The sequence below is a fragment of the Furipterus horrens genome, unplaced genomic scaffold (genome assembly GCF_987537825.1).
Source record: "Furipterus horrens unplaced genomic scaffold, mFurHor1.1.pri manual_scaffold_1, whole genome shotgun sequence".
Lineage (NCBI taxonomy): Eukaryota > Metazoa > Chordata > Mammalia > Chiroptera > Furipteridae > Furipterus > Furipterus horrens.
In genome coordinates this window covers 17,452,442-17,473,633 of record NW_028327171.1, presented here as the reverse complement: position 1 = coordinate 17,473,633, position 21,192 = coordinate 17,452,442, and the positions used below count along the sequence as shown (strand labels likewise).

Sequence of the window (21,192 nt, the reverse complement as noted above, 5' to 3'; positions counted from 1 at the left end):
ATATACTAAAGTGTTTCCAGAATCCAGTGATCTGTCTCCCCTCTTCTGCAATCATCCTGATCCAGGTCATTACTATCTTTCATCTGAATGTTCTAAGGCTACTCACTGGTTTCACTGTTTCTAATCTTTACTAACTCTTCCCTAATCCCAAAGACTTATTTACCGTCTATTCCTTCAACATGACTCACTTGCTCATATTTTTCTGACCCTTGTGAACTTGTTCCCTCTCTGTGAGGCCACCCTATCTTTAATTGTTACTCCTACTCCAACATTGCCTGTCTTCCTATTCTACTATTTTTCCTTAGCAAGGATTACTGTACGTCATGTTTTATTTACTTTGTTAATTTTCTGTGTTTTCCCAATAGAACAAAAACGGCATAAAGTATTATATTTTGGTTATTTAGCTGTTTCAAAACCCATACATAAAACCATGCCTAGTATAGAATACCATAATTTTGTTGAACAAATAATTGAAGTTTAGCATATTTTAAGTTAAAAAAGTGAAGTTTCAATAACAATTTTTTCCTCAAAAAAACCGAAGTACTGCTAATTTTATTTTAAATCTTCGTTGTTTTCTGACTAATATGGTGTTTGCAAATACCCTGTTCTAAATTTTTGACTATACTTTATAAAAAAATAAAATAAAGTTTGATATTAGCAATATAGCTATTTTTTGAATGCTTGATATTATATAGTTTTCTCTGTTTCCTACTATTCAACTATTTTTAATTCTTCTTTGATCAACTACTACAATAAAAAAAAACAACAACATTGAAAACCTGTGAAGTCAATATTTTTCTCGAGTTAGAGATAAGATTTTCTATTTCATCAATCAGTCCCAGCTCCTGATATATATTTCAAAGCCAATATGAGAACCTATGTATATGCTAACAGAAAACAATATTTGTCTTTTTAAATGATTTTTTCTCAGTTTAAAATGAACTAATTTTAAATATCCTGCCTAGCTATAATTTTAAAGATGCAAGCTTATTACCCTCATGTGCGAACACAAAGCAAAAGCATGCCGAGTATACAAATGCGTTATCTCTTACACTACTTCATTCTTCTTATGCCTTTTTAAGGTAGATCCCCTGTGGTTATATAGAAAATGTGAATATCCACTCACAGTAAGAGTAAGATGTGAAAGTGATTCTATGCATTCTACATCTATCTCCTTGTAAGCTTTCAAAATAATTATGCAGGTATCTCCAGCATTGCTTTTCAACATTGTCTTTGGGTAAGTTTTCTTCAAGATTAGCTGCACCAAGTTCTTTATGGAATTGTCATTTGTCAGTGCTTTAGTATAATATTCATTTACAATCATGTTTGTCAATGCATAGTAAATGGCATATATATAAATTTCAATGCTGTATATAACGAGAGATAAACTTAAATTTGTGTAGGAAATATTTAGATATAAACAGAAATGTTTTAATTTTCTATTATTCTGCTGAAGAAGTTGACTGTTATATTGACATAAATTAGGACAATTCTGTTAGATAAATGTGAAGCAAATTGGACCTCCTAATGTAGAGGAAAAGTCAAGATACACATTCAAATACCCTATAATCTATATATCCAAATACCTATAATTTGTATATCTAAAATAGTAAAATTTGGTTGAGTATAATTACCCCTCTCTGACACAAATAAATGCTTGACTTTAGTGGATGCATCAATCTAAATTAGCTAGACTTTTTTTCAATAATCTCATGGGTTAAGTAAGTTTATTTTTTCTCATGCCACATCTCTTGTAATGTGTTGTTGTCAGGGAGGCTTCGTCAAGGAGGCCAGATTGAGCAAGTAAAAATAAAAGGCACCAGTTAAATCTAAATGTTAGGTAAATAATAGATACTTTTTAAGTGAATGTTTCATGCAATATTTAGGATATACCTCTACTAATTTTGTGGTTGTTGGCATCTTAAAATCAAATTTAACTGGGTGTTATTTGTTCACAGCTATAATCCTTGGTCACCATACCAGAGGAAAGGGGAGGCTGCAGTTTCTGTATCAAAGAGCAAAAAGTCAGATCTCTTATCTCATCCCATTTTCTTCCTGTGCCATGGCACACTATCCAGGACAGTGTTGATTTTTTTGAATCTTCTATTTTACATAAATTAATTCAGCTTCTAGTTGTCCTCACCAGGTTTATAACCAGTTTGTTGTATTACACTTTGAGAAAGTAAATTAAAGAGAACACGTCTCACTATAATTATATGTTATTCTTTATTAAAATGAAAATATGTTTTTTTACTAAAACAATAAATATGGTTAAGAAAAATATAAAGCCTTTGGTCATATCTATGTGATCATATGTTATAAGCTAGAGGGAATACTTGAAGCTGCATAATTATACAAAATGTTTAATGAAGTTAAGAATAAACTACAATGTAAAATAGAGCAAGTAGATATCTTGGCTATTAAAAATAGTTATTTAGAACAAGTCTTACATTAAGAAGATTTAGAATAGATACAATCATTGTTACATATTTCCCTAACATTTCTTCAGAAATAAAGATTGATTTTGACCATATATTGTCAATCTCTTCCATAAGAAAAATATCATATGAACTTACTAACTTATGTTATCTATCTACTGGAATTGCATAGATTAGTCAAGAGCAAACTGGGTTAATTTTAATGATGGATATATTGGTTGAATTTGGAAGAATATATTAGAGGTACATTTTTTTTTAATACTCAAATATGATCAAATCTAAATGTGTTGTTTAGTTTGGTATGTCAAATTACTGGTGTGTACAAAAGAATATATAATGAACACAGATAAACAAAAGATTAGTTAACCAACATTCTAAGCCTGATTGAAAACATGCTTGTAATTGGTTCTTATTCAAAAACATATCCTTTAATGTTTTTATTTACTTATTTGTTTGTTTTGCCTAGAGACGAGGAATTTGTTTCATGTCTCAGAGAACTTGTTATATTGAATCTAGAATATCTATGGGCCTCTTCAGTGTTAAGGATGCTCAAGTATAATTTGATAGTATTGTTAAATGGAATAAGGATTTAATGCTTTCTGCTTTAGAATCTGAGGATATTTGTTATTTTTGTGAGTAGTAATTTTTAGATGATCAATTTTGTTTAAAAGAAGAGATGACTCTGGATTATAGGCATCCATTTTGTAATATTTTAGTCTACTCATGCTGCTATCACAAAATAGAATGGACCTTATAAAAACAGATATATTTTTCAGAGTTCTGGATGCTGGAAAATCCATGAACAAGGCACCTGCTTATTCAGTGTCTGGTGAGGGCCTGCTTCCCAGTTCACAAGCTGCTTCTTTTTGCATGGCCCCATGTGGCAGAAGGGGACAGGGAAGTCTCTGGGTCCCCTTTATAAAAAGGGCATTCAGTCTATTTAGGAAGGCTACACCCTCTGACCTAATTAGTTTCCCAGGGCCCCACCTCTAAATACCATCCCATTAGTATTGGTTTCAACATTTGAATTTTGGGAAGACACAAACATTTATTTTATAGCAACCCTACTTTAAATATAACACTTTATGATTGTTAATAGCAATTATGTACACTTAGGGGTATATTTGAGCTCCAAAACCTTATTGTTAATATTAAAACATCTGTATATTAACCCAAGTTTCAACATAAAGATTCTTTGATTTCTTAATATCATATTATGCTTATCATGACATAAAACAGACTATTATTTACCAGAAGCTGCATGTCTTGATTATATTCTGATTGTAATGTGTAGGTAGACACCTTGTATTACTATTACCATTGACAGCATCTTGACACTATCAAGGCTGTGGGAATCAAGGTTGTGAAAAATGGAGAAAAATTGTACAATAGAAGTTCTACAAATAAAGAACTTCTTCTCCACACCCACAATTAAACACCTTACACAAACTATAAACATATGTTAAGAATATATTGTAAAAGATACCAATTAAATACATAGAACAACAAATAAGTACCAAATCTAGTGTTTTCCCTTGAATTTTTATGTCCTAATATTTTTTATTGGCAACCATAAACAGGTCTTCTATTATATCAGATTCAAAAAAAAAAAAAAAAAACAGAGATGGATAATTTGCCCAAACTTGGGAAAACTATCTAGAATAATTACACGTTCTTTATAATAACAGAACATAAAATTATTTATGTATTTTCCATCAATTTTTTTGAAATTTCTATTACCATGGTAAATATTTCAATAAACTGGTAATTTATGAAAGCTTAAAACAGTAATCTAGAACACCATCCAAGCTTGTGGAATTCTCTCATAGATGTTCTATAACAACATTTCAAAATGTTTCCCCCAAACAACAAAAGAAATGGCATTAAAAGTTTAAAAAATTGACCACTCATAGTCTTTCCCAAAGATATGAGGAATGCAAATGTAAAAGGATGTGGTCTCTGTTTATAAATTAGAAAAATCAAAGCAGAGAGGGAGGCTAGAAACCTATTTAAAAGAACATTATTAAATGAGAGAATGACAATTAAAACCGTTGCAATTTAATGTAATTTCCACTTAAATAAATAATGCCTTTTCCAGTCTCAAGAAAAAATAAATAAAATTTTGACTCCAATTTATTTTACTTCCCAGGCACTTTTTATAGAAACTCAGTTACTGAGCCTTTTACCAATAAGCCAAATTTTGATATTCTTAACCCTTAACAGATACTTAAGGTCTATGATAGACCTTATGCAAATCTTCCTAATCCAAATAACAACTGGGGTTTTATTCCACTTGTAATAGAAAACCCCGTGGAAGTTTTAAAACACTGGGATTAATAAACTGATTTGCATTTAAAAAAAATAAAGCCAGACTCCTGTGAATGATGGATTAAATGAGTTTGGGAGTGGAGACAGAGAAATAAATTTGGTGGCTATTGTAGAAGTCTAGTTAGCTAAAACATGATGAAAGCTTGACATAAGCTGCTGGCTATGGAGATGAGTCTATGTGGAAGACTGTGTGTGACGGGGCTGGCCAATATAATATGTGCATAAGTAATGTATGACATTCTTGAGCTGAGGCATTGAAGGAAGAGGCTCTGTGATTTGTGCAGTCTGTTTCTTAGTTAGGGAGGCACAACTGTTGAGAATACAAAGGCTCAATATTAAGCCTACCAAGTTCGCTAAGTCTCTGTGTGTGGGATAAGTATTCTGGAGAATTATGTGTTCTCGCAGAGAACTTTGTATGAGTTAGAAACTAATTTTATTGTATTAATCCAGGTTGGTTGGCAGATTGATGTCTCTCCTGGTGTTGAAAACCCCTTTTTTAACCAATATATTTCTCAACTTGATGCTATTTTCTTTTAGTCTCTAACACAATTTAAAATTTATTTCCCACCTTTGTTGATGTATAATTGATGAATAAAAAATGTACACATTTATAATATACAATGTGATATGTTGGTACTTGTATACATTGTGAAATTATTACCACATAGAGGTAATTAATATAGATAATATTCATCACTTCACAGTTATCTTTATGTCTGTATGCCTGTGGTAAGAGCAGATAAGATTTACTCTCTTAGCATATTTCAAATATTCAACTCAGTATTATTAATTATAGTCACTTCGTTATGACTAGATTACTAGAACCTAATCATCCTTCCTAACAACTATATCCTTTGACCGATATCTCCTCATTTCCCTGCCCTTCCAGCCACAGGCAACTGTAGTACTCTCTGCTTCTGTGAGCTGGACTTCTTTAGATTCCACCTTTAGGTGAGATCATGCAGTATTGGTGTTTCTGTGCCTGGCTTCTTTCACTCAGCATGTTGTTCTCCAGGCTCATATATTGTCATAAATGACAAGACTTCTTTTTCTTTTAAGGCTGAATAGTATTTCATTAAGTTAGTTCTGTTCAGAGACAATCCTTTTGCATGGTGAGAGAAAGGAAACACATATAAAAAACAGATCTCTTGCATGCTGGTGTGTAAAGAACTGATGCTGCCTGAATGCCACTGACAAAGGAAAGGGGTCATGACACTTATTTCACTTTTTTTCCTGCTACAGGAAGAAAAACATATACAGGTGGCATGACTCTGTGTGGGCTTCTTCAGCAGTGACCTTTAGTGGAAAGTGCTCTGCAACTGATTACTTGGCCATGACAGGGCAGGTTTTAATGGCTATGGGTTCACTAGTGGGTGACGGCAGATTACAACTATTGGCAGAGTAGCCCAGGTGATTGGAACGGTAGCCGCAGCTATGCTAACAAAGAACTACTTCAGACCATGTTACTGCAGGAAAAAGAACCAGGGATTCTTCCATGTGCAGATTTTTCACTTAAATTTGTACACAGGGGAAATTTAACTTAAAGTGTACACAATTATGAATATGTTATTAGGGATGAATGGGAATCACCTTTAGGATGAGAAAACACACACAAATTTTTAGATGGTTACAGATACAGCAAGTTTCATAATTCATAAAAATGAAACTTTTATTATATGCCTGAGACAATGCTGCTATAATTTTCCTACCTTTTTTGACTGCATATCTTGCACTCATAGTCAATCAAACTATATTTTTAATTTACCACTTGCAAAAGTTAGCTTTAGATTTATTTATTATTATTTGAATTTTATTTTTTCTTTCAAATTTATTCATTAAAATTTTAAGATATTTTAGACAACGTTTTATGGGATAAGATATGTAAGAATTTTCCAAAGACTAGTTTTTTGTATCATTCTTTCAAATGTTGTGTTTTCTTCCTTCCCCTACTACTCACATCCCAGGGAAAGGTTCTGGAGGGCATGTTCACCCCATGTTACAATCTCTAATCCTATACAGTCATTTCATAATATCAACAGAGAGGGAAAAATTAATATGTCTAGATGATGTTTCAATGGTGTGGCTATAGTGATAGAAAAAAAAAACACGTATGAAAAAGAGAAATGTAGGAGAAAGTCACTGCAAAACCACATATATATAACCCACCAGGCTCAATATATCTTCAACTTCGCTTCCCCTCAACCATATCTCTACAATCATGTCGGGCGGTATAAGCATCATCACACACCCAAGGGAAAGTAGAGGGGAAATTAGGGTATGAGCAAGGGGAGTTGGAGAAGAGAAGAAAGGGATGAGGATTGTATTACTTAGGGTTCTGCAGAGAAACTGAACCAATGGACGATTATATGTGTACCCATACATCCATATGTATACACACACATACACAAATAGATGTATGCAGGTATGTGCTAAGAGATTTACTTTAAGGAATTGACTTACATGTATGCGAGGTTGGCAAGAATAAAACTTGCAGGGGAGCGCAGCAGGTTAGGAAGCCAGAGAGGAAATAATGCTACGGGCTTGAGGCAGAATTTCTTCTGGAACCTCAGTTTTTGTCCTGAAGACCTTCAATAAAATGAATGAGGCCCACTTACATTATGACAGATAACCTCCTTTACTTAAAGTCAGCATATTGTGGTTGATAACCATATCTACAAAACAGCTTCACACTTCTACCTAGCATCCTGTTTGACTAAATAAAAGAGCGCTGTAGCCTTGACAAGTAGATGCATTAAGTTAATTCATGGGTGCAATATTCACAAAAACAAATGACAATGAGGAACACATTGCTAATCCATGTCTGCCTTACATAAATTTTGCAGAATAAAAAATGCCGAATAATGGTGGTTAACAGCATTACTGGAAGCCACTGTATCTTGAGGTAAACTTTCAAAACTTAATGGTAATCCCATGTTGTACATTGTGTGTAGGTCCTACACTGGAACAACTTGTTGGGAGAAACAGATAGTTGTTCACATGATGGTTCTGGTACTTGGCCCTTTATCTTTTCGAAACTGAAACTACATTCACCTTATGAGCAACCCTACAGAACGCAGATATGCCATGGTAGCAGCTTACATCTATCTGTATGGTCAAGAGTCCTTGTATTTGAAAAAGGTTCTGTAAAAACGATTGAAAAATAACAAAGGACCTAGATGGAACATCCTGAATCATTGAAAATGACAGGGCTCTGATACTTTGCATGATGTCTCACTTTATACTTGCTCTTTATATTCCATACTTATTCTACAACTTTATCCTTCAATTAAAAACAGAAACAAAAAAATAGATATTCTGAAATAATGAATAATTAGGTTATTATATGAATTATTACAATTTTGAAGAATCCTTGGGAGTGCAGAGAGGTCGAGTCATGAAAAGGTAGGAGAGAGGGGCAAAGACATAGCTGAAGTGAGGGAGAAAATACATTATTTTAAAACAAAACAAAATTTATAGTTGGTAAACTAACTTTAAGGCTGTTGAAAAAAGAACTGAGTTTTTTTTAAGGTGAAAAATCCTCCCAGGGATGAGAAAAAGCTGTTAAATATCAATTTACATTAGATAAGAATTTTGCAATATAGTGCAGAAAATAAATCTGAAGCTTTATTCTGTTATTGTAGCTAGCTTATGCTTTAGAAGAAAGAAGAGAAATCAAATGTATTTACTTAAACTTTTTGTCTGTAATACCCAGAATAAAGAATTCATTTGTAGCCTTTTTTGGTGCTGACTTGAGTCTTAGATCTTCACATATATTAACGTAAACTGCAATGCACTTTGATCCTAAGACTTTGGGATATAGTTTATTTTAATTCACGAAAAATGAAGATTTCTGCATAATTAAAATTTCATAAAAATTGTCTAAAATTTTAATTAGTTATCAAAGTGAAAATTTTTATATTTTTGTTAATAAAACTTATCTATTTATATTTTACATGATTAATATTTCTTTTCACATTGTGTTATAGAAGGTTGATAGGTCCTTAAAAGTCCAATATATTTTATAAATATCTAGGAGAATGCATTACAGTTATTGTGTTTTCCTTTAAGACCCCAAACTATTATTGGACTAATATTTTTTGTCAGATAATGATTAGCTTCAGAATTCAATATATTTTGCCTTTTATACTTTACCATTCCTTAAAAAGTAAGTAGGTAATATGAAATGGAAAAAAAAATCAATGTAAAGAGATAGTATATTAAGAATTTCATCAGTTGTATTTAATAAAAATTTGAGAAGCAGGAAGAGAAGTTTATGCTACAATATAGATGAACTTTAAAAACATTAGGCTGAAGGAAAGAATCTGACATAAAAGAATAAATACTACATGATTCCATTTACATGGAAAGTCTGAAATATTCAAATCCATAGAGATAGAGACACTGTTCTCATTTTCTTTGTTGCAAGGAAAGGGAGACTTGGAAAGACTAACAGGAGCAGGTATATGCTTCTTCATGAAAGTGACTCACAAACCTACTTATATGCATTCTGTCTATTTCATAGGATGAACCAAACAACATGGACATGCCTACTGCTTGAAGTGGTGAGACAATGCAGGTCCCCCATGTACTTAGGAGGAGAGCCAACTACCTTGATGAGCAGTACTAGGTTTTAAAACAATGTACATTGTTATGTATTACACTTTTAGCTATGATCTTGAATTACTTAATCAAAAAGTTTACTTTATTTAAAAAAGCACTTCAAGTAAGAAAAAGGAAGGTAGATACAGTTACTGAAAATCATCAGTTTATGAAACATGTTAAGAATAAATATAACTTTATAAAATCTCTATATTTATATCTATCCATCTATAGCACTCGATCATCTAACTCTATCACTTTTTATTTAGCATACAATGAAGAAAGCTGGAAAATATACATAAGTATAATTGTATTGGTTATCTCCAAGTTACAAAAAATGCACTCTATTAATTTACTCTCTTAGAGTTTTTGTTTCACAGATTTTCTAAAGTGCATATTTATGATAAGCATTAAAATACAAAATGTAATTTTTAATGTGAGTAGTGTTTTTTAATTGAACATCAACTTTTGACTCTTTAATACAGTAGTATTTTAATTCTACAAATAATATTTTGTAGTCAAAAATAATTTTAACTAAAGGACAGAAAAATTATTGTCTCTCCGTATAGTAATATACATGAAATTATAGTGACAATATGGTTAAAATATTTCATGGTCAAATAATAATGAGGTTCAATGTGGATATATTTTAAAATTATAATGAATATTTTTGTTTCTTTGCTTAACTTGAAGTAATATTATTTTTAGAGAAAAAACAGTACATAGTAAAGAACAAGGCAGTAAATAAAATTAGAAGGAAAGGATATGTACCAGAACCTAGAAGGAGAGAGTCCTATAGAATAAATCACCTTGAAAGAAGCAGTGATTTTCAGTCCAGAGACACAGTCAGCCCCTAGTGGTGGGTCGTGGATGGACCCATAAAAATAAGTAGCTTGACATTAACACACTCCTTTATCTTATCTCTTTTTGGGAGTTCCCATTGGCGGAACCAATCTGAGGGAAGAAGGTATGGGAGTCCTTTGAAGTTTTCATATCAGTCAGTCTTCAAGACATTGATGAGTGGAGAGTGAAATAAAGATGTAAACTGGGAAGGCAACAGCAGCTATCTGGAAGATGTATGATCACTAACTTATACTTTGAATAAACCTAGGGCTAATATATTTTATAAAAATATTTTTTAAATTTTAATGTAAGAAAAAACAAATATTTTAAAAAGCAATATTGGTTAAATTATAATATATTATTAAATAATTATACTTTTTTCTATAACAATTACTTTGGAATTAAAAATATGAAAAGTAATGAAATTTATCACATATACATATAAATTTACACAGCAGCTTCATAATTTTTCTCTCTTTTCTGTAAATATAAAATATGGAAAAAATAAAATCTAATCTATACATTTAGAAGAGACAGGTAAATATGAAAGAGACAAATTATCCATTTTCTCTGACATATTACTGTCGTGGAACTCAATGCAGATTCTTTTTGTCCAGTAATTGGAAGAATATGTGAGGCAGGGTTGAAATGACTGACAGTTCATTTATTGCAGCCATTACAGTATTCATGGGTGCACCCCTGACATTCACTCCCTGCCCACTGCCCACACACAAACGCTCCCATGGGGGTTCCACCTCTTTTATATTATGCAAAGATAAAGCTGTCTACTAGTCAAAATATGACATCAATGCTTATATAACTGCGAGCGCACTGTGCATGCGAATCTAATCGTTATCTCTAAGCAGCCCATGCCTGGGCAACAGGGTGAGGGAGCCTGACTCTCTTTGTCCTTACATTTACAAACAATTAAAGTTTCAGAGACTATTTATTCATACGCTGAAGCTGTGAAAAATTTACTTTGTTTAGTTAAATAAATAGGCACAAGGGTGAACTTCAGAGAACAGAAGAACATACCTGGATTAACTAACTGTTGGATAGTTTCAGTGTGGAAACAATGCATTTGTTTTGCATGTAGATTGTAATTTGCTTCATTGCATGCATGAACGGTGGCAAAGATGGCTTCCTGAATTGCACATATTTATGTTCTCTTTCCACTGTGCAGAGCTCTTTGGGGAAGTGACCCACCTGCCAGCCACTCCATTTCCCAGCTCCCAGTAGAACCATGAGACCATTGCATGCTGGGATGTAGATGGAAATCATTGCACAATACTGAAAAGGTTCTCTTTTTCTTGTGACACTCTCTGATGCAGGGGACTTTGGAACCACTGAATGAAAATAACTTGGGTCCCATAGTTACTAACTAGTTGAGAGCTGACCAGGATGGCCATGCATATGAAATATTAGCATTTAATTATCTTGGGAAAGAAAAACTTTGTATTAATACTCTGAGATCTTGACGTTGTTTCTTTAAGTAACTAATTTTAATATCTAATCTAAAATAATGATATCAATCAAAAGAGAAAGAATAAGAAGAAAAATGAAGGATAAAAAGGAGTCAGCAGCAATTCTAGACATAATTACTATTAATGTTTATATATACCATATATATAATATTTACATTTTACATAATACACGATATGTATACACCATATAAGTGAATATAAAGTGAACAAATCTTGCTTCTGTGTGCAGTCTGTTGTTAAAATTATTCAGCATCTTTGATTGGTTTTATTCAGATATTGTATTTTATAGTTCTAAAATGTGCCTTTGATTATATTTTCATAAATTACAATTTGGTATTGAAATTCTTAATCTTTCATCTCTTTCGTCAGTCACCTGCTTTTTTATATTAAGCACATTATTTATATGCCCTTGTTTATACTCCCTTCACTATTTATATTTTCACTCTGTTTGCTTCTATTTATTACTAGTCACCTTTTATGTGCACCTCTGCATGTCTGATTATTTTTTTTAAATCCATAGAGCCTCCAGAAGGTTTTTATTTTTTTGCTAAACAGGATTTTTTCCCTACCCCTATAGGAAGATGGATCAAAAGGCTGATATCAAATTAGACAGGGATTGAACCGTATTGTTTTGGGGTTGCAGTCTTTGTAAAGTTCATTCTCTTTCGGGTTCATCTCTGTTCTTGGGGCATGTTATTGTGACTTTTCACCCTTTGACTTGAGAGTCTGTCAGATCTCTCTTCTCAGTCCTGAAAACTTGGGAAATTCTGACCTGCAGAAACTCTAAGTTTAGCTTTGCAGTTTATTGTCTCCTTCTGCTCCTAGTCTTGCACATGCATTGAGGAGAAAATAAACTGTATACTAAGGCAGCATCCATTTCTCTAGAGGGACATTACTCAGTTTACTAGCCCATGAAGCCACCTACCAGTGGATTGATATTCAGAATGTGTTCCTTGGAGAAAACTGGCTGTATTTGGATGTTCTCAAGTTGTCTCTTTCCTTCATCAGCCCTGTAGAGTTCCTAAAGACTTACAGTTTTTTATTCTGTTCAGCTGACTTTCTCAGCATTGGTCAAATATGACCCAGAACTAAGCCCCTTCTTTGTCCCACTATATACTCAGCAAATGTCACCAACAAGAAAACAACTAGTGCTAGGATAGTCATTGAGCTAAGAAGGGTCCCCAACTCTGGAATTTTATTTTCTCTTAAGGATTGTTTCCATTGTTCTTTCAAGTCTTTAAATTCATGTGTTTGCAATGGAGCTAGCCTTTCAATTGTTACAGTGGAAATGTTAAATTTGTCATGATTTTCAGAATAAAATGTAAATATGACTGTATGAATTAAATGCATTCTGAAGGTACATATAAATTACATGTATTCCAAAGGTCATAACTATATTAATAGAAATGATACTATTTTAACAGCTTATTTGTCTCCCTGCTTTAAATCTTATTCCCATACAAGAGAACGTTCTACCAACAGAAAAAGGCACATTGTCTTTTAAAATATAAATTTATTTGCGGTGCTTCCCCACCTTTCTGGGTGGCTTCTGTACACATTTAAATAAATCCATAATTCCTCCTCAGGCTTAAAACATTCTGTTATTTCAGAGTACTATTGTGACTTTAATTTATAAATTTTCAACAGAAATTGCATATCAATTAAAAATAGGTTCCCATCTATAAGCTTTCCCAATATGGTATCCGTCACCCAAGATTATGATGCCTCTGCCCAATATCTCTCCTACACGTTTACACTCACCTAACACACATTGATCATGTTTTATATATTTGAAAATGCCAAGCTTATTTGTCTCTTAATTCTTTATTATTTGCTCATAATTTGCCTGGAACTGTTGAACTGGTAACCTACTCTTCATCACTTAAGAATAAAATCAAATGTTACTTCCACAGAGATCCCTTCCCCAAATACCATTTCTTAAATGAGTTTCTTCCAGTTATGCTCCACTACTGCATTGTTTTACTTCCTTTTGAACACTGAACCTGAAGTTGACACGTGTATTTGTCTTTTCTCTACTGCATACTTTCAAATGTAAGGAAAGCTTTCTTGTATCATTTCCTTTGGTCATTTGTCAAATTATTTCTAGAGTACGTGTTTGCAGCAGGTCAAGTTTGATATCAAAGTTCATATCGTCTTTTTTGTTTTTGACTAATTTTCCTATGTTTTCCTATCAATTTATATCTTATCAGGAGGAAGAGGAAATCTTTCTCTAAAACATAAGAAAATGAGTCAATGACAAAATGGACAATATGAATTTTGATGTATTTGTTAAGTGGTTAACAGCTTTTCTTCATTAAAAGTCTGAAAGTTTCCAGACCTGGAAATATACTTAATAAATATACAGCATGTTGTAGATTATTTTTCAGAGCTCCAAAGATTATTAAGATGTTAAATCTCTAATTTTCCAACTGTAAATTAAAAATTTTAGGTGACAACTTCATTGGAATGAACCACAAACTCTTTCTTTCTCCATATATATAAATACACACACACACACACACACACACACACACACACACATATATAAAATTTTATTGGGACCCTAATCTTTAATAATGTTAATTTTCTGAAAAATGACTTTTTATTTCAATACTATGCAATTTAAATTTTATGCTAATACATATGGGATTCATAGGGTATTAAGACACATATCCTGATTCATCAACCAAAATTTTATTCAGGACCTGAAATCAATGGAAGGTTTAATGCTTTTTAAAATAGCACAGTTTTAATTAAAAGTGTCAGCAATGTAATTACTCCTTAAGTAAAAGGCCACAGAGAGGAAAATTGGATGATACTTAAATTGAGCACATAAGGAAATTAATTTATGTTAAAAAAGTAGCAATTAAATATATTTCCACGGTAGCACGAGACATCACTATTTTAAGTCTTTTACTCTTTTGCAAAGTAAAAATTATTGAATTTACTTACCTGAAAGAAAAGCCAAAACCTCTAGAACTATGGAAAATAGCAGTTTGCAAAATACAAAAATGCATGCTATCTTAAAATTTTTCCCAGGGTAATTCCAATTGTACTTGACTCTAAGTCTTCTGTTTTGTCATACCTGAAATAAGTTATTCATACTAAAATTTTACATCCTCTCCAAGATAGAAAATGCTGACATATTTACATAATTTCTGTATTTTTCTAGATAATAGCCAAAATGTATACTGCTTGATATCTGAGCAGATTGACCACTTAAAGTTTAATTAGCAGGAAAAAACACTTGTCTTCCCCCTAAATTCTATTACACCGTGTACACAGATTCTTCATTCTCAGTATCCTTCCTTTGTAACATAAAAAGAGAATCTCAAAATAGGTAATTCATCCGTTTATGTACAATTCTGACATAACATCCTCAAAGGAGAAGTATAGAATTTGTTAGGTTGAAAGACACATTTTAATCGATCAAAATGGTTGCATTATAATTTTATAAATACAGGGAAAATAATCCTTATGCCTTCAATACATTCTACAATGAACCTTTAGACTAACTCAGAATAATCTCCATTTTGTTTTTCAGTGCTTACTCTGTTTCTCTCTCTTTTTTTTTTAAACAGCTGAAGTCATAACTGATAGATGAATGATGTGTTTGGTTACTGAGTAGATTAAAAATGCTATATCATTGCATTTATCATAAGTCATGGTCATAATAATAATTTCTTATCCTTGATCTCAGCCTGATTTCATAGCACAGGAAGGAGATAAACATTATCTGTTTTCTGTTTAGGTATCATGGATTGTTCTCTTCCTCTCTGAAAAGTTATTTTATTCCATTACTTCTAGAAACAATGCTAGAGTATATTTGCTTAAATAAAGGTTTGTGTGGCTTTTGTGCTAAATTTTACTAAAGTTATATATAGAATTATATTGTGAAATATTATAATGAAATAAAACATTCTCTAAAATATGAAAACATTTCTGTAAATTTAATGAGATCTGACTAAAGCCATTATATTCTGACTATAGAAGAGCAAAGTTTTAACACCACTAATAATTTAGGTATTGTGTTCTAGTTTTCATACTTTAATACAGTTTTTGGTTGTAACATTTCTAAATTTTCTATTTATTCAATCAACCTAACCTCATTAGAAAGCCTTTTTTTCTTAAAAGCGTTCTAAGTATTTATGAAACAATAAATTTTATTTTTTCTTATAACAAATGTTTTCAGGTGATATTATTGAATCATAATGCATCTTCTTGGAATCAAATAATCAGAATTCAATGGGACAAAAGCTATAGTATGATGACACCGTGTTCATATAAGATTATTTCTATATTATATTTGCTTGGCATAACAGCCCTGTATATGGTTTCTCCAGTAACAATCATCCTGGTCCATTAGTGATTAAATCTATCTGAAGGAAAACACAAATGTTTTTTCCTCAAATTATTCTATGTTGTTTTTCATTTAAAATATTTTAAAATTTTAATCTTTAGTTATTTAATTTTAAAAATCTAACTGATTGCCTTTGATATAGATAGATAGATAGATACAGATATAGATTTTTTTTCCTGGAAGAAAAAGATTGAAGCACTGAAATTTTATATATATATTTTTTGTTTGTTTTAGATCATGTTGGATGTAAATATCTAAAATACCTTTGTTATAGTTGACAAAGAAATATATGTCTGGAACTCACAAAAGTAGTATATACTAAATTTTAGAGTTGGTGATTATAAAGATATATGCATTAAAATAAAGCAAACAATTGGAAGCAGATTATAATGTGTTCACAGAGAATGTGTGAGAAAGTACAATTTGATAATGGGTTTCTGAGAATCAATAATAATGATTCGACCATCAGAGGAAGAAGATTCAGAGAATCTGGAGTAAAATTTTGATGCCTTGGAATCACAAATGAAAGAAAGAAGAGAGAATTACAATGCAGAGCAATGCACAAATGGTATAAAGTTGTTCACAGATATTTAATAAGAATTCAAATGTTTTCATCTGATTGAGCAAGTAATAAATTTATGGGGGTCACATTTATGATTCATTCAGTGGAGTGGTCAAAATGGATGCTTAAAAGCAGTAAGTAAAAAACAGCTGACATGGTGATGAAATGATTATAAGTCCTCGTTTGGATGATAAGTTCCTTTGGATAGACTGGCAAACTAAACATAAGCAAGAACAGAATTAAGTATTAGAGGAAGAAGGGTTATACTTTGAGGTATTTTCAGCATCAGGGCATCTATATTTTATCTGTTTGGGAGGAAGCACTATCCCTGCCAGAGAAAAACTGAGTGGTAAGAGAAGTCTGTTTGGAAAAAGAAGCATATAAGGCAAGTAAGTCAAAGTTTTGACATAGCTACCTTGAGTAAAACTGTGACTTAAATTACAGAGAATTGATACTTTGCAAGAATGAAGGATAAAAGAAGTTATGCACCAGACTCACTTCTGGATGCTGATCTGACACATTTCCCCTGGTCAAAACATAGGCACAGACCGAACTTTAAAACTCTTTAAATAAAATGTATTTAAAGGGTGTCAGGTGTGCCCAGAGCCTACTCACTAGTGGTACCTGGGTCCTGATAGCAGATGCAGCTCAAGATCACACTGGTGAGGTAACATTTAAGCATTTACTCGGGGAGAAGGCAGTGCATATGGTTGGTTATAATCACAGCATTTGTACTTTGCATTGATGATCAGTATGGGGAGGTGGTTCTTTCATTACAGAAGATCAAATATTTATTCTAACTCAGAGTAGCCATGTTTGTCGTAAGAATGGTTGCAGTGGGCTAGATTGCTATCAATGGGATCTAGGCAATAAACGAAGACCACGAGATTTATAGCACAAGAAGTATTTGCCGTGCTATCACTGGCTTCAAATCAAAGGTGGCTACATGACAGGAGATGTAGGTGGCCTCCAGATGTTGTAGATATGACCAACTTTGGTGTTTATAGTTGTAATGACCATGTGAGTGATTCTTTTAGAACCTCTTCATGTCCTAGTATTTTTTCATACTTTCTAAACCAAATGCTAAATCTTCATGGGAAAATTGGGTGCTTGTTAAGCTGCCTTGGATTGCCAATTATGGTCACTCATGCTTCAAAAGAAAAGAAAATAGACTTTAATAAAATGTCTAACAAATGATCTCAGTTTTGTGTTTTTTTATTTTTTTTAAACATCTGCAGTCATTGTGTCCTTAACATTACTTTTAGTGGCAGGATCTTGCTCCATACAGATCAACATCTTTATAACACCATGCTCTGAAATTGGAGCAATTTCAGTATCCTGTTTTAAAGGCCTGGGCATTGTTATTAAATAACTTGTAATGGGAAAGTCTATACTAGGCACCCCCGGGCTTGGAGTCTTCAGATACATTTTATAATCTTTGTAAGCACACAGATTAATTATTCAAATAGGGTCCTTCTAGAGTGATTCCATTATATTGGCTATTCTTTATATGATAAGTTTTAACTAGTTCAGCTCTTCTTTTTAAGGTGCGACAAAGATATCCATGCTGATAATACTTTGAGTGTCTACTTTATAATTATGTGAGAAATAATTTGTAATATTTTTTTGCCTTTTCTTGTCCTCACCCAAGAACATGCTTATTAATTCTATAGAGATGGGAAGGGAGGGAGGTAAAAAGGTAGTGAAACATTAATGTGAGAGAGAAATATTAATGGGTTGCCTCTCATATGTGCCCTGACTGGGGCCTGATGCCACAACCTAGGCACGTGCCCTGTCTGGGAATCAAATCTATCTTTTCAGTTACAGGATGATGCCTGACCAACTGAGTCACCCTTGCCAGGGCTTTTCTGTCTTTAACTATGTTAGTTTTCATATACCAAATTCGCCTGTGTCTTTTCAAAATGGTAAAAAATTAATGAATACCTATTTCTGTATTACATATTCAATTCTTAAAAATAACAACACTGGTGTAATTGAATAGAAAACTGGGTAAAATGCCCCAGAAAAATAGACATCTGATAGCATTATGAGAAAAATATTTAAAAGGTTAATCTTTATTTCAACTACTAAATAAATTTGAATAGCAAATGTGTCTGAAAAAGATTTTCCTTGTGTTAAGCAGAATTTTAAGATGTACCCTGTGACCTTTACCTCCAGGTGTTAGTACCATGATTACATTATGCTACATGGAAAAAGAGATGTTGCAGATAGATGTAGGTAAGATTGCAAAGAAGTTGCATAAAATAGAGAAATTATTCAGATGGTGCTAATCTAATCACTGGAGCCCTCTTAAAGCAGTTTTCTCACTGTTTGCAGAAGATGAAGCCAGAGGGAATTGTTGGTGCACAAAAATGATGTACCATGCCATCTAAGGCTTGAAAATAGAAGAAGCATATGGAAAGAAATTCAGGTGACATCTAGAAATCCAAAAATGGTTCATGGCTGATAGCCAAAAAAGGGAACAGGAACTCAGTCCTATAACAATAAGAAACAATTCGGTCAACAACCTGAATAAGATTGAAAGAGAATTCTTCCCCAGAGCTCCCAGATAAGAACTCAGCATCTTGACTCAACATCTTGATGTTGGCCTTGTGAGAAACTAAGCAGAGACCTAGCTGAGCCTGTCTGTAATTCTCATCTGAGGTAATAAAAGAATACTGTTTCAAGCCACTAAGTTTATGGCAATTTGTTACTCAGCAATATAAATTTAAACAGTCCTCAAATAATGTTCTCTAAACACAATTATCTTAAGGTTTGTTACTTTGAAACAAGAATGATTACTTCATTTCTAATTGTACCATAGGAGGTCACAAAAATGACCTCAAGTGTATAGTTGGTTTCTATTTCTATTAGCATTCTGTCATTCTAGAGATATTATAAATGTTGACTCCACCGAGAACAAATATTTTATTTCCTCATTGGTGGAATAAAAATTGTAAAAATTTGAAGTGAACTAGTATGCTAAACATTTCATTGGTGAATTTGCATTTTATTTGGTATTAAAGTTTCAAGCAAAAAAAAAAAAAGAAAGAAAGAAAGAAGAAGAGTACACACTGCTGTATGTGATAGACTGTATGTATTATTTGCCGAAGTTTATTTCTATTCTGCCATAGCTTCTTCGTGGGTTCATTGTATTTTCACACACTTCACTGATGAAACACGAAACTTACTTTGGTCATTGGAAAGAAGACAGAAATGAAAGTGGGTCAGGTTGTGCACAAACCCATAAGAAGGAAGAGCTACTTTCCCCTAGTCCTTTTGGAGTTTTTACTATGTGCCATGAAAAATCAGTCCCCAGGTGAATGTGGCAGCTACAACCTGAATTTCACCTTCAGCCACGGTCCCACAATGACGATCCATGGAGGTCACTTGGACTCAGCCTGGTGTCCAGCCAAGTCCAAATGTATCAACCTGAGCCCAGATGAAATCTGCTTCATCTCAGTGAATACGTATACCTCTAAGTATGAAATAAATGCTTTTTGTTAAGCCATTAATTTTTTAGGAGTTTTATTCACTTTATAGGGAAAAAAATACCTGTTTTAGTTTTTAAATAATTATGGTAAATAATTACGTCTTACACTAAACTCCATAAACATTGCATGACTGAAACAAATACAACAAATAAATTAGTAACAGTGAGTAAATCCAATTATTGACCATTTAATACCATCCTATAAGGCAGAACAAAAGTTTTCTATGATATGCTGAGAGTAAAAGGGAAGTTTAAAATTCTCATATATTACTGGGAAGGAAAGGATTGGGAAGCTGATTTATAAAGTTTGTAATTCTATTATAGAAGGATCGAGGCACTTTAAGGAAGAATGGATGGCTTGTTACAGAACTCACCTTCCTTTAAGAACATTAAGGAAAAATACACAGGTTAAAAAAAGGAAATGGTCTGACAGAAATAGAATATTTATCATTGGAATACTTTTAGTAGAATAGGCCTGGTCGGCTAGGATTAATGCAAACAAATCTAGAATCTCTGGATTGACCTTCATGCTTCCTTGGAATACATCATGTAAACTGTATAACAATCTGGGTGTAAAATGGAAATGTTTTATGAACCAAATTGCTTGTTTGGTTGTGCACAGCTTACTTAGAAAACACATCTAATAACCTGGGTCAGAGAAGGTTGGGAAGAAAGGACATGGCAGGTCAACCAAGGCCCATCCCCACATTCTTTGTTTTACCTGTGCAGTTTGAGCTCTTGTATCCTGCAAATGATTGGCAAAGCTTGATGTTAGTTAGTAGCTCTGATACATTTGAGTCTCCTGGATAACCCGGTTTTTGTAGTATCTAAATCACATAAAATAACTACACTCAGTTGCATTATATACTTGTAATGGTTAAGACATTGGAAATGGAATGTCCTCTTTATACGTTTTTACTTTAAAATAAGGGCCTGAGTTATTTTTAATCTTTAATTTCAAGTTTTAGGATCTACTTTTTATATAGATGAAGAAGTATCTAGACATACATAGATGAGAAGACCTAATTTTTAAACATTTCTGTTATATCAAACAATACACTATGTGGGGGAAGAAGAAACTTTCT

At 32.6% G+C, this 21,192-nt stretch overlaps 1 pseudogene; it reads left to right on the top strand.

Moving 5' to 3' along the window:
* Positions 1–17,598: 17,598 nt before the first annotated feature.
* LOC150020720 (magnesium transporter NIPA2 pseudogene) lies at positions 17,599–18,185 on the top strand (annotated as a pseudogene).
* The last annotated feature ends 3,007 nt before the right edge of the window (positions 18,186–21,192 follow it).